Source organism: Sapajus apella, unplaced genomic scaffold, assembly GCF_009761245.1.
Source record: "Sapajus apella isolate SASKATOON/1434 unplaced genomic scaffold, GSC_monkey_1.0 scaffold78, whole genome shotgun sequence".
In the NCBI taxonomy this organism is placed as follows: Eukaryota; Metazoa; Chordata; class Mammalia; order Primates; family Cebidae; genus Sapajus; species Sapajus apella.
This window is the reverse complement of record NW_022437018.1, coordinates 2,066,067-2,081,483: the sequence shown is the minus strand read 5'-3', so window position 1 is coordinate 2,081,483 and position 15,417 is coordinate 2,066,067. Positions and strand designations below refer to the sequence as shown.

General features: G+C 40.3%; 1 protein-coding gene and 1 non-coding gene across 2 annotated transcripts in view; both read left to right on the top strand.

Annotated features, from left to right (window-relative positions):
• Positions 1 to 15,417, top strand: part of CCDC6 (coiled-coil domain containing 6) — a 118,881-nt gene that overhangs the window by 19,417 nt on the left and 84,047 nt on the right. The window lies entirely within an intron of this gene.
• Positions 1,809 to 1,870, top strand: LOC116533056. Its single transcript, XR_004261061.1, has one exon. It is a non-coding gene; the product is annotated as a U7 small nuclear RNA (small nuclear RNA).

The following is a 15,417-nucleotide window of genomic DNA, read 5'->3' as shown; positions in this document are numbered from 1 at the left end:
ACTGATTTTGGGAACTGGAAGGTGCAGCTTGCAGAGGTCAGCAGTACCTTGCAGGGCAGGAGAAAAGGGCAGTGAGGCATCTGGGGCCAGATAGACCCAGGGCTGGCCCAGGAAGAAATGAATGAATGTGGAATAACTGTGTTTGGCTTGGGCAGCTGTTGAGTACTTTGTAGACAGCAGAAGGTTGGAAGACTCAAAGGTTTTTATTCCTTCAGGAAAATGTGAGTAAAGCGCATTCCAGGGAGAAGGATCAGCATGAACGAAGGCATGGCAGCTTGAAACAGCGGGCTCCGCTTGTAGTATCCCATGCAGCCCAGAATGGCTAGATTGATACTTGAGGTCTTTCCTGTCCATCCTCCTCCTGCCTCAGAAGCCCCTCCCATCGAATGCTTTCTCACGTGTCCCTGTTGTCACTTGTCATTTATGGTTAATGCACATTTTCCTGCAGGGAATGCCAGATGGGAAGCTCTGCACCTGAATATCTTCCAGGCCAGCTGCTTCTGACACAGAGCATGCCCCACATAGCCAGTGGGGAGCATCTTAGGATGCCTCAGTAGCCCTTGAAAGAAATTCATGGGCAGTGCCAGTCAGTTTTGATGGGTGAAGGGTGCTCTGATGAGGATGCTAATGCCCTGGGAGGAGAAATAGCTGCCTATGTTAGTGACTTGGAGGCCTTATCTCCTAGCCCTGCATGTCTGGCAAACAATCAGATTGTGAGAATACTTTTCTCATATTTCCCCGCTGTGAAATTTATTTTTATGATGATAGTGGATTTTGTTTAAACTTTTTCTATTATGGAATTTTTCAAGCATATACAAAAGTAGAGTGAATCCACAAACCACCAGCTTCACTAATTATTGACACATAGTCTGAAATAGCTTTACCATAAATGGTTAAGTTTGCGTCTCTGATAAGGATTTTATGACCACCATACCATTATCATGCCTGACAAAATTAGTTATATTTCTCCTGGTAAATTAGCGTTTGAAAGGCAAACATCACAGGCTTTTCTGGGATCAAAGGCATTACCCTTACCTCTCCTCTGCTATTAAGCCCTGTGCCTAGGCTGCTCTTGGGCTGCTGGCCCTAGCTCTAACCTTCCTCCCTAAAGCTGTTGACCGCAGGCCTGGAGACCTTTTACCTGCTGCTCTGTCTCCTCCCCAGCTTCTGAGCATCTCAGTTTTGCTGGTTCTGCCCTCAGTAGGTATGTAAACTGGCTTTCCAGCCCCTATGACGAAGCAGCAGGAATTTTAGGTCACCACTTCACCTGTGTGAAGCAGACCTGAAGTGAGGCATCCTGTGCAGCCTTCCCTGGAAGCTTCTAGCTGAGAAATGTCTGAGCATCTGGGGGAGTCATGCCCTCGGAAGATGGACTGGCATCTATGGCTTCCAGAAAGTCTGACTCAGTGCTATGTGTGAAGCCACGCAGGGCTGGAGAGCACCAGACAGGAAGCTGCGGGCAGTATGTGCAGACACGTGTCTTCTGGACAGGTAGAATAACAAGCAGTGTTTGCCCGGAATTTCCAGCTCTGAAATCTGCAACTTGGGCCACATCTATGGAGTGGTCTTAGCTAAATTATTTCAGTTGAGTCTCATGGCAAATCTGTGGGAGTAGGTAGTGTGTGCCTCCTTTAAAAACAAAGGATGTGGGGCTCAGGTGACATGCTGCTAAATTATTGGCCAGGGAACAGTGCTGGTAAATGGGACAGGTGGGATTTCCAGGGAAGTGGCCTCACACCCAGGCTAGGGTTCTTTCTCCTCTCTTAGCTCCTTGGCAGAGGAGGAGGAGGTTAAAAAAGGGGTCTGATAAGTGTTACAGCTCTTTTAGAATTGGTCTAGCAGGCTTTCCGGTTTTTGCCAGAAAGCCCCTCTCAAGAAAAAAAAAGGAGGGGATCTGATAGTTCAGCTCTTAAAAGCAAAGGGCATTCAATTCCAAAATTTCTCAGAATTCCAAAGTTGCTTTTGACCGAGCAACAAAATTTGGGATCCGCTAGTCAATACGTTCGTGAGTACATATAATAATTTCCCCTGAGGTTTGGAATATTGCCCCACTTAAAAAATATTTTTAATTGAATTTTTTTGAATAGGAAAGACATCACTTGGTATTTGTTCCCCTTCTTTTTAACACAAAAGGTTGTGTATACGATATTATATTCTTTTACTGCCCCTCCCACTGCTATTTAATTATACTTTGGAGATTTTTTTCTATTTTTTAACAGTTGCATGGTAAGCCATTGTGTGGATATCTCTTACCATTGGGCATTTAATTTGTTTTCAGCCTTTGGTCTCACAATATCACAGTCACCTTGGACACAGATCATTTTGTATGTGGGTGAGTGTATCAGAGGGGATAATTCCTAGCCACTGTCTTCAACCATTTCCTTATATTGACTCAATCTTCCCATCAGTCCTAAGAAGTAGCCAATAGTATACACACACACACACACACACACACACACACACACACACACACACACATATGTGTGTATATGTATATACACACATATGTATGTGTATATTTTTGAGACAGAGTTTTGCTCTTGTTGCCCAGGCTGGAGTGCGATGGCGTGATCTCGGCTCACCACAACCTCTGCCTCCTGGGTTCAAGCAATTCTTCTGCCTCAGCCTCCCAAGTCACTGGAACTACAGGAGCACGCCACCACACCCAGCTAATTTTTGTGTTTTTAGTAGAGATGGGGTTTCACCATGTTGGCTAGGATGATCTTGATCTCTTGACCTCCTGATCCGCCCACCTCGGCCTCCCAAAGTGCTGGGATTACAGGCATGAGCCACTGCTCCCAGCTGCCAGTAGTATATTATCCTTGTTTTACAGACAGGAAACTGAGGCCCAAAGAGGGTTGGGTGACTTGCCTAAAGTCATACCCCAGAGAGTAGGAGAGCCAGAATTGACACCTAGCTAAGCAAGCTGATTCTAGAGGAATTCCCTCACTTTTTGATGTTGCCTTTCTTGGTAAATTCACAGAAGTGGCATTGTTGTGTCAAATGCTCTATATATGTGTAATTTGAATAGATGTTGCTTGTACAGTTTACACTTCCATTAGTAGGATATGAGAGATATGTGGCCCCATACTGCACTGTCAGTGGGTTTTATCACACTGGATTTTGGTAGTCTGGTAAATCGACAGTGACATATTAGTACCATCTTTGCGTTTCTCTCAAGGGGGTGGATAAGCAAAATTTCTTAGGTTTGTAAGAGCCATTTGTATTCTTTTTCTGTACCTGCCTGGTTGATATCCTTTCTTGTTTGTCTTTGGGGACCTTGGTCTTGCTCTTACCCATTTTTCTTAGCACTTTATATATTACAGCGAGTTGATCTTTTTTCAATTTTGAGTTGCAAAAAAATTTCCCACTTTTCAATTATCTTTTGACTTGGCATTTGGTGTTTTTTGGCCACAGCAAAGTTTTCTTTTTATGGTTTCTTGATGTCATTTATAATCTACAGGAAATATTACTAACATTTTATGGTAAAACCTTACAGTATATTTACTTCTTTGGAAAAAAGTAGGACAGACTACTTTTGTTGTTTATTGCATTTTTGTTTAAATGATAGTGCATTTAAGGCAGATTCTGAAGAGTACATAGAAGTAGTGATGCCAGATATTCTTTTAAATTGCATTAAACCACTTGAACTCACAGCTGCACGTTAGATACATCTCCTGATGGTGTCTTTTTTCCTCATCCTTCTCTGTATAACACTTTGTATAGTTCATATAAGATCTTGAATTAGGATAATTTCTGGTGACTAGTTGATCAATTACTGAATTGTTTATTTTGGATACTATTATTGTAGCATTTTTCTTCCTCCAGAAGCTGCTGCTTAAATGGATTCAAGTGTAATTGGCATTATTTTTCTATTGTGGTCAGTTTGGGGCTCTGTTTGTCTAGCGGTTTTATTTTACTCTGCAGGATTTTCCATATCCCCTGCTTTAAAGATAGATTTAAAGCTGCGGACCTTCAATTTAATCTTCTTTCATATTGACCAATCTTCTTTGTTCATCTCACAAATATTACAAATAACATACATATTACAAACCTTCTTTGTTCATTCTATAAATATTTCTGAGGTTATTCTGTATATAAGGTTGTGAGACAGTTTCTGCCTCTGGCAGCTGATATTCTAGTGGTGGGGGAGATAGATATCGGAAAACTGATTTCACAGTTACAGAATTGAAATTGTGATAAATCCTTGAAAAGATAGATGTGTTTTTCTTGGAGGATATGATGGGAGGAACCAGACCAGTTTAAGGCAGCCAAGGGAGCTTCCCTGAAGTGCCATGTAGGCTGCAACCCCCTGTTTGTTTGTTTTTTTAAGTTAACCATAAAGAGAATGAGTAAAAGAACGTTCTAGGCCCAGGGAAGAGGCTATGCAAAAAATCCTGAAAGCGACAGAAGTGCAGGGCAGTTGTGGTCGATATGCCCTGAAGCTGGAAGTGGGTGGGGCCAGGTCCTGAATGTTGAATTAGATTTGAATTATTCTTTGAATCTAATTCAGGGGTAATGTTGGCATATGTGCCTTTTAAATTAGGAGTAGGTTTTTAGGTTCTGGGGACCATGCCAATCTAGAACTTTCAGTTAAATAAATTTGACCTATAAAAGTGGTACTTTAATCCATTCTTTTAAAGTTTTTCATTAGGATGTGGTTTTGCCAATAGTCTTTGTGTTTTAAAATCTAGATGTGGCAAAATAATTTACTGCTTTAAGCAAACCTCCCGACATGGGTGGGGGATTGAAGAAAGAATGAAGATGGAAGGATTGTAGATTTAACAAATGTATCCAAACTGGATTTTCTCCCTGGTTCACACTTATTCTCTGCCCTTTCATTTTTTTCTTTTTTAATTAAGATGGAGAATTGCTCTATCAACCAGGCTGAGTGCAGTGGTACAATCTCGGCTCACTGCAACCTCCATCTTGCAGGTTCAAGCAATTTTCCTGTCTCAGCCTCCTGAGTAGCTGGGACTACAGGTGTGCGCCAGCACACCTGATTAATTTTTGTATTTTTAGTAGAGATGGGATTTCACCATGTTGGCTGGGCTGGTCTCAAACTCCTGATCTCAAGTGATGCGTCCACCTTGGCCTCCTAAAGTGCTGGGATTGTAGGCATGAGCCACCACACCTGGCCATCTTATGCCTTAAGTGTTTTTCAGGCTATATATTATGCAAATACAAATGTGTGGCTATATTGTCCTCTTAAAAGATACCCAGAAATGGGAGCACAGTTGTGTTGTATATGGTTCTGTATCTTGCTTTTTTTTTTTTCTTCCACTTTACACATGTCATGAGTTTATCCCCATCACTAGGTATAGAATTGCCCATTTCTTTTCAAGGGCTTGCTGCAAAGTATTCTGGAAAATGGGAGCACTCTCTTTAACTCTTCCTCTGTTGATTGTTTTCAGTCTCTTTCTTTCTACAAAGCAAGTCACAGGAAACATTCTTTTTTGTTTTGTTTTGTTTTGTTTTGTTTTGTTTTGTTTTTTTGTTTTTTTTTTTTGAGACGGAGTTTCGCTGTTGTTGCCCAGACTGGAGTGCAATGGCACAATCTCGGCTCACCACAACCTCCGCCTCCTGGGTTCAAGCAATTCTCCTGCCTCAGCCTCCCGAGTAGCTGGGACTACAGGCACGCACCATCATGCCCAGCTAATTTTTTGTATTTTTTTAGTAGAGACGAGGTTTCACCTTGTTGACCAGGATGGTCTCGATCTCTTGACCTCGTGATCCACCCGCCTCGGCCTCCCAAAGTGCTAGGATTATAGGCGTGAGCCACCGCGCCCGGCCAGGAAACATTCTTTTAAAAATTTTTAACAAGTCTTAGCAATGGTTTTTATTATCTGTAGGATAATCTAGGAGTAGAATTACCAGTTCTTAGAGTGTGTGCTTTTGAAATTTTGTTTGTATTCACTTGCGCAGTGATAGGTCATGTTTTGCTTATTGTCATTGCTGTCTTGACCTGAAATCCCTTTTTCTTTTGACATTCTTCCTTTCTTTTTTTGGTCCCGTAAGAGGGAACTTCTTATTTTTTTGTTTGTTTTGAAGGGATTGCTTTTACTTAGAATAAATTGCCATGTTGCTTACATTCATTTTTTTCCCTGAAACTTAGTCAACACTAAACTCCTCTTTTGCTTAAATAGCTTAGAAGTTAGTGAGAGAACAAAGATAATATGGCGTTTAGTACCAAATGTTCCTCTTAGTAAGAATCTACAGATTGGTTGACGTTAGGAGTTTAAAACTGTTTTTGGAGCCCATTAAAGACATGTCTCCTGTTTGTCTGGATCACTCAAGTCACATATGAAGGTGATGGTTTTTGTAAAAATGCTAGAGAATGTTGGGAAATTTTTTCAATGTTTGAGGCTTTCTGTCAAATGTAAGGGTTTTGAACTCTGACAATAATACATTAAACTTTATCCAGTTTATACTGAGTACAGAGTTTCTTAAAGCAGGTTCTACCCTGATCACCACCCGTATACGTGATAGGGATCTTATCTATTCTCAAATATAGTTTAGGGAGTTTTAGAGAAAACTGTGTTTCCTCATTAAATAATCAATTGAGTTGACTCCAATTTGTGTATATCAAACCAAAAAGAGCATAAACTTTTAATATTATGGTCCTGTTGGATAGGATTTATAATTTTGAGTAACCTTCCAGTAAAACTTTTAAATTCATTACATTTTTCCCCATCATCAGCCTGTGCTGACATAGGCTCAGTTGACAGAATTTGAAAGAACAAAGAGAAGAAAAAGGAAAGTCTAGATTTCTAAATACAGAGAGAGGGAGATGATGGCTCCAATGAAAGGTACAGCGTTGCTTCTAATATCACTTGTGATAGTTGGCTCATCTGGGACATCTGAGTACGTCTTGCTTTTTGACTCTGCAATATCTTTGCAAGGTATTGATGCCATTTCACTTGGAAGTCATAAAAGGGGGAGTTTATATCCTTTCCTTGTTCTCCATCTCATAGCTTCCAGTATCACATTTCACTCGTTGCTATACTTTAGTTCTTTGCGTAACTGATAATGTTGTTTGCTTATTGCAAAGACACGTGGTATTTAACTCAAAGACTAAGACTCAGAGTCCATTGACGGTCCAGAGTTGGAAGAGACCACAGTGGTCAGTGGACCCAGTTGATAGGACCCTCCTGAGTCCCTGGGACTCATTGTGTTTTGGGGGTATGAATACATCATTTTTTTTCTTTTTCCCACTGAATTAAAGTTTTTTCAGTTAAAAAGTTAACCCGTACAGTAAACACTCTTATTTATACCCCTCACCTAATTTCTCTAGTTTTTAAGGTATATCACTTCCACATCACCACTTCTGCTCCCCCGCTTTCCTGCTTACTCCCTCTCCTGCCCTCTGTTTCTGTTCCCTTTTGTCCAACCATCTGAAAGCAGATTTCAGATATAGGATCACTTCATTCCTAAGCATTCAGTGTGCACCTCCCAGGGACAGGGATGTGGAGTGAGTATTTTTGAGGTTACGTCTACCTTGTCACACATTGTCCCTTTCATGGGGACTCCCACAAGAAAATTGTTTTCTTAGGTCTTAATACCAAGTAGAGCTCCTCAGTTTTGGGGACGGAAAAACTGCTAGGTGTCTAAGATGTTTAGCGAAGTTTTTAAAATGCATACTGCCTGTTGATTAGCATCTGTGTAACTTTAACTTTTGGCTTCATTTGACTACTGGACTTTTTTTCTCCTCTGGCCATTAATGCCTTTTCTCCCTCTAAAATCTTACATTTTCCCCAGTGAATTTTAGAATGAATTGATGTCTAAAAATTAGTCCAAAATAATCTGAAATTTTAGTAAGGGCTTAGCTGATCCCTAAGAGAGGAAAGGGGGATTTGTCTCACCCCATTATGCCCCTTCTGGGACACCAAGATAAAGAAGGTGGAATTTCCCCCAGTGTAAAACCCCAGTGGTTTCATTTTTTCTTATGAATGTGCTGCTGGGATGTTAATCTTAAAACTATTCTTAAGACTTAAGGGACACATCACACTCTGGCTCACACCCACTTCTCAGAGATTGCCCTGGACCTCTCATTCTTTGACCTGGGGTGACTTTCAGTATCAGGGGCCCAGGAACAGTGGTGCATGGTAGGAAGCGAATACGCTTCTTAGTAACATCTGTAATAACACAGTGCAAACAATAGATAAGGTATTGGTTGAAGATGACTATTATGGTGGAAGATGTTGTGGATTTAGTCAGAAGGCACATGGCTGAGGAGACCCGTGAGACCTGCTGGGTCGGACTGAAGGGCTTAGGTCCAGGAAGGAGGAGATAAAGGGAGTGCAGAAGGGGGCGGGGCAGATGATGCTCTGCCAGATTACAGAAAGATAGTCATCTCTGATCATGTCAGAGCTGATTGTTTCTTCCTGAGTTGCACAGAGGTGGCACTGGGCAGAGACTGGACAGCAGGACATCAGTGGTTTGAACCATCATGCTCTGTGCACCGGGCTAAATACAAGCAGTAACTCACATAACTCTCAAAAGGAGCCTGCGAGTGTAAGAGTTAACCACACTTACGGATGGAAGATGTGGCTCAGAGAGATGAAAGAACTGGCCTAAATGGTGGACATATGCCACTTCCAGAGACTCAGTTAAGTGGAGGCTGCTCTGTGACATGCTACCACTTTATCTTTTAAAAGCTTTTTTTGGAGTATAACTTACAGACATGATAAGTGTACATTTCGATTAATTTTCACAGATTGAAGGCACATGTGTAACTTGTGCCCAGATCAGGAAACAGAATATTACTAGCACCTGGACCCCACTGTGCGCCCTTCCAGCCATTATCCCTCCAAGAGTAGCCACTATTTGGAGTTTGAACTCTACTCAACTGGAATTAGTGTGTACTCTTTAAGTGTTTGACGTCTTTCTTGCAGCATTCTGTCTGTGGGATTTATCTATATTGTTGGTCTCTTCCTGTCTGAGATTGGGTCATAGGACCTAGAGTGTCCAGAAAAACCATTTGTTGCTATAGGGCTGTAAAATCCCCTTAGTGTACAGTTGGTATTTTCAGAACTTGTAAAATTGGAAAATGGGGTCCTATCTGTGTCATCATGGTTTGCTGTGATTTGAGCTTTAGAAGAAAAAGCTACCCGGTTTTCAGAGTTCTTGGTATAGAAGATTTTCTCTATATTAAGAAGGAAATGTTTTCAGTATTTTTTAAAGACTCTATTAAAAATCTTGCTGCACTCAGAGCCTCTACCAGCGACATTTTGTCTTATAGATGTAGCATGCTTCTATGCAATAGCTAGGATCCTGAAGAGTTTATTTGCAAATGAAGTTAAATTTGGTTTTATCAAAATATCAGTGTATGAGGGAGCCTGATCATTGGTAAAATGATGAATCATTTGTGCCCTCAGACAAAGACTTCTAGGAACATACCTGTCATTGAACAAGCTTGGGTTTATTGTTCAGTGCAGTGAGGGGAAAACACATTAGAGAGAGGAAAGGCTTGTTAGAAAGAAGCTATTAGGAGCTTTGGACTTTGCTTGGGTAATATTGGAAAGGGCTGATGGAAAGCAGGGAAGCAAAGTTTATTTTTATGTTGGGTGTTTTTAGAAAGTGGGAGTGATTCTGTGATTGGGTATCTCAACCCCTTTGGGGAAGGCAGATTAGAGCCAGGCCACAGCTGTAATTGGTAAAGAAGTAGTGGTTACTCAGTTTAGCCAAGAATGGGGGATGTTTGTGTTTTGTGGGTTTCACAGCACTCTTGTTTTGTCTCACTTTGTCATGGTCTTGTTTGGTGTAGATGTTTAATGAGATTGCTTGTGTCCTCCTTACAGGAGAATGATGCGAGTTAGCTCTAAGTGTCTGATCAGTGTGTAACAATGAGGCCTAGCTGTGAGCGTCTGATTAACTCCTAGTTTCTTGCTTGTTTCACAAGAAAAAAAAATTTCTAGACTCTTGTTTTTCATAAATCTATAGTTTATAATATGGGTGTTCTTAAAATAGGATTGAACTTTAGTAACTTCTTATTCCTTAAGATACTAAATAAGTGTTCTGAACAGGAAGTATATTTAGAACATTACCCTTTAGATCCCTGTTTTCCGGCTGCTTCAGTGACTGGGGTTGCCTTGTGTGGACTGGTTTCGGAGGTTTTAGGTAATTCTTGTCAAGTCATGTGGACTTTTGGCAATTGCGTAATCACGCTTGACCCTTCACTCCTTACCTGTTGAGTGAGGATGATTTTAACAGTGGCCCCAATTTCTTAATGGCCCGTTGTGAAGTAATTGTTGGATCTCTCAATGAGCTGATAACTGCTAATTTATACTGTGCCTACTTCCCAAACGGATTTGAGGTGGCCAAGAAGATGTCCCTTCCCTCCGAGCACCCAAACTGCATCTTTTCCTTTCCTTTCCCTTATGGCTTGGCCTAAATGAGTAGTCACAATTGTTAAATAATTTCTTGCCTGTGAAAAAATATTTTCTGGAAGGGGGCTGTTCATCCAAGAAAACTTTATTGGGATACCCCATGGAGGCACTGAAATCTCTCATTATGACTCTTTTAAAGCAGGGTTTCAGTGGAAGACTTGATGCTTTGGCGAGCCCAATGTTGTGATTAGCTGTGAAGGGTTAGGGGTTTGTGTGTCACATTCTGGATCACCTTAGACTCCTGAATGTTTTCACATTGGGTTGTGACTTGACCAGAACATACTTTTCTAATTTTCTTGTCTAACAGAGCATTTAACCTTCTTATTTCTGGCACCCCAGTTTTGCTACATAGCTTTACCCGTAAGCTGCAGCTGTGAATGCCTTCTCATTTGGTTTTGTGGGATAGATTGTGAAACTGGCTAATATGAATGGTAAGTTTTCCCTTGCAGTATCCAGCCTGACAATAGTCAAGAAAGAGAAGGGAAAGAAGATGAGGAAGGGTGCTTGGATCAATGGAATCAAAACTCAGACGAATTCAAGTAGATGAAATAAACAAGGTGGGCACTGGAAATGTAGACATTGTGCTGTCAAGTGTAGGGCTTCTTGTGCATGTTTTGAGGTACTGTCTAATTTTGTCTAAACATAGTGTATGGCCATTTATTCCATTGAAATGGCATCTAACTTCTGTAGATACCCAAACTTAGTTGTGTACACTCTTTAAATCTCTATTCCTGTTAGTAAGCCTGTTTTGATTGTTATAACTCTAGAGTAGGTTTTGATATCCCAAATGGCAAGTTCTAACACAGTTTTTCAAAAGTGTTTTAGCTGTTAGGATTTTTCCCTGCCTATGTTATATACTTTAAATCCTCGGGGATTTTACGTTGGGGAGGGTTTATATTGTAAAAATCTCCTGTTTATTTAGGTTCATTTTTTATTCATTTTAACACTTTCAAGTATTTTTTAATATACTTTTACAGGATTTACAGGTGCTCAGCCTTTTTCTTAGGTGCTTTGTTCTTGCCAATGTGGGTATTTTAAATTTTACTTTCTCATTGTATTTAGAAGTGATTTTTGTTTTGTGTTTTTGTTCGGTGTCTGGTTACCCTGATGAACAATTATTTGTTGGTTTTCTTGCACTGTGTAGGTGGGTGTCTGGAGTGACAGTTTTGGGTCCCCTCCTTTCTAACATCTGTCAATCTCCTGCCATAAAATGGGGTCATACTCACATTTAACATATTCTGTTGTTTATGCCTACTAAAGAGAAGAGAGGGATAACTTAAACAGTGCTGGCTCTTCCACTGTCTCTCTTGCTCCACAAACATTTGTAGGCCCTGAGTCTGTCTCCTTCCCTCAGATGGCCACGTCAGTTTCTGTGTACTGGTGTGGGGTTTCTACTGGTGCGGGTTTTTATAGAAACGGATTCCCTGACCCTACCCTAACTGTTTCACAATCAAAGAGAACCTGACTTTCTGCCATTTCCCACTTACATCTTGACCTTGGAACCTAGCCCTCACATAAGAACCACCTCCATTTCTTTCCTTTCTGTTTCTTGCATTTAGCTAGGATGTTGAGTACCACGTTGAGTCATATTGATGATAGCAGACATCCTATTCTCCTTTCAAACTTTACAGGAATGATTTTGGTGCTTTATTAAATATGTTATCTGACAAAAGCTCTAGGTAGATGCTTAGATGAAGGATGTTTTGCTATCGTGAATGAGCAGAATTTTGTCAAATGTTTTGCATCTATTGAGATGGTGGTGTATTCATGCATTGCATGATGCATTTCAGTCAGCAATGGACTATGTATAAGACAGTGGTCCCTTAAGATTAAAATATTATATTTTTACTGTACCTTTTCTATGTTTAGATACATAAATAATCATTGTGTTGCAATTGCCTGCAGTATTCAGTATAATAACATGCTATACAGACCTAGGAGTAATTGGCCACACCACATAACCTAGGTGTGCAGTAGGCTATACCATCTAGGTTTATGTAAGTATACTTTGATGTTCACACAATGATGATATCACCTAACAATGCTTTTCTCATAATATAACCTGTCATTAAGCAACACATGACTGTATTTTTAAAAATCTCAATGTAATGAAATACAATTGTCTAATGTTGAGTTATCTTATTTCTGAGATAAACTCTATCAGCTTATACTTTTTTTAGAATTTTAATACATTGCTGTGCTCATCCTGCTGATATTTTCAAAATTTCTGTATATGTGCTATATAAAGTTGCCTTTGGGTTTTTGGTAGGATAGTTTGGAAGCAGGGCTACTTTTGGATAGCTTTGCTTCATTTTTTTTTCCCCCCTTAACAGGTGTGGCTTATATAACATGGCAGTTATCTTTATCTTAAAAGTTTGGTGGAACTTGCCTATTTAAGGAAAAAAAAAACCACACCTGGGCCTGATAGCCTTTCTAGGTAAGGGAGCCTTTTCAAAATTCTTAGAAGCTTTTATGGTGACAGAATAGTGGTGTCAAATAATCTATTTAGTGATGCAGCTGAGCATGCAATGCATCAGTGTGAGGCTGGGCGGGGTGGCTCAGGCGTATAATCCGAGTGCTTTGGGAGGCCCAGGCGGGCAGACCGCCTGAGGTCAGGAGTTTGAGACCAGCCTGGCCAACATGGAGGTACCCAGTCTCTACTAAAAATACAAACACTAGTGGGGTGTCGTGGTGCGGGCCTGTAATCCCAGCTACTTAGAAGCTGAGGCAGGAGAATCACTTGAACCTGGGAGTCAGAGATTGCAGTAGCCAGGATTGCGCCACTACACTCTAGCCTGGGTTACAGAGTGAGACTCAGGCTCAAAAAAATATGACATGTGTACATGCACTCATGGTATGTAGGCTTTTTTTTTTGGCCATATGCTTGGCATTGGGAATGTATCCTTAAGATTTTTTAACAACAATTTTTTGGGGATTGCAGAATTTATTATTTTGATAGGAATATATTGTTTCAAGTTAATGTCCAAATAACAATTTCCTTTGCATAATATCATGAAACACATTCAGAATGCCATGTGGCAGGCTTGAGCTGGGCAGAGCTTTTGTCTTGGTCAGTTTCAGCTAGTTAACTTGCTGTGTAGGTCTTAAACATCAAATTGTATACAGAGGTCTCTGTCTTAATGTTATACATGTGTTCCTAAAAAACTTTGCATTCTCCGGAATCACACACTAAAAATATTAGGGCTTGATGGAACGATAGCTTTGAGGCAGACCACTCACTCAAACTTTCCCATGTTGTAACTGGAGAATTAAACAGTTTTTGGTTCCTTGGGAGGTGCAGCTTGGACTTGTGATGTAGTTTCCAACAGATCAGCAACTTTAAGATGAACTAGTGCTTGAAGTGCGAACTATATGCAGGACTCAGCATTCACAAGTAAAAAGGTAAAAAAGATCTTTGTCCTTGAAGCTCACCTGGACAAAAACCTTTGAACTTCTTTGCTCTAACCTTTTTCCTCTATGTGGTGTTCAATTCAGAAAGATTTCATCTGTCCCAAACCTTTCCTTGTTCAGTCTCTGAGCACCCTGTAACAGCCACCCTGGATGAGCAGATCTCTACCAGACCTTAAATATTTTAGTGATGATAAATAGCTATTTTTTTTGAGAAATTCTGGAAAACAGCTTCATTATATAGACACTGGGTCATCGGTGCCATCCCTCACAACCACCTCTATTCTGGTTTGTGTGCTTCTAGTCATTTCTAATGCATCCGAGGATTGATCTGAACCTTTTAAGCAAAATTTGGGTCATATTGTGGTTCCCAGCATGGTTTTTTTTTCCTAACTGGACACATATCATGACAGTTTTCATTTGTTCTTAATTATGGCAGCGCATTATTTCATTGTCAGGATAAACCATCATTTATTAGTGCCTATGTTGGTTTCCTGTGGCTGCTGTAACAAATTATTACTAGTAGCCTGAAATAACACAGATTTATCACATAGTTTTGTAGGTTAGAAGTCCAATATGGGTCTCACTGGGCTAAAATCAGTGGGACAAGGCTGCAGCTTTTTTCTGGAAGCCCCAGAGGAGAATCTATTTTCTTGCCTTTCTACCTTCTAGAAGCTACCTGCATCCCTTGGCTCATGGCCCCTTCCTCATCTTCAAACCCAGCAATGGCAAGTCAAGTTCTTGTCATTAGGCATCACTCTGATCTCTTCTCTGCCTCCATTTTCCATTTTAAAGTACCTCTGTCCTTTAAAATATAGCTTCCACTCAGAGAACCCAGGATAATTTCCTTAAAGTCAGTTGATGGGCAACTTTCATTCTATCTGTTCCCTTAATTCCCCTTTGCATGTAAGTGACATTTTCATGGGATCTGGGGATTCAGATGTAGACATCTTGAGGCAAAGTTTGCAGGAGGGAGCATTCTGCCTTCACTGATCTATTGTTATGGATTGGTTGTTTGCATTGGTATGGAGGGCATTTCTGTGAATATCTTTGTTTATTGATCCCTTTGTATCTTTGGCTAATCCACGTACCACCTTTCTGTAAAAAGAGTATTTCAAAGTGATAATTTTAATATGTTTGATTAAAATGATAAAATTAGAGAAACTCTAGTCTTGGTTGGATAGGAGAACAGAAGGCAAGTTTAGTGCCAAAGAAAAACACTTTAGAACTGGGAGAAGATCAATTTGTGCCTTTGTTACATTCCTGTTAGAGTGTAAGGTCCTGTCTCATTATAGTTTTAATATATTCCCTGTGTCTTCTGGCATATGGAATCTACGTAGGGGTGTGTGTGTGTGTGTGTGTGTGTGTGTGTGTGTGTGTGTATGTATGTTTATATATGTTTGCTAGGTAAATGTGTAAGGAAATGAATGTCTACACTTTGCACATGCTTCACCATTCTTTCACTTGGCTTTCTTTCAGTATTAGATGTCATAAATCTAAGTTACTAACTATGGTTAATTTTGCAGCATTTGGGACTTTGACAGCTGTACTGTGTCTAAATGTACTGCTGCCTCAACATCACAGGAATGGGGAAAATTCATTCTTATAAAGCATTTAAGAT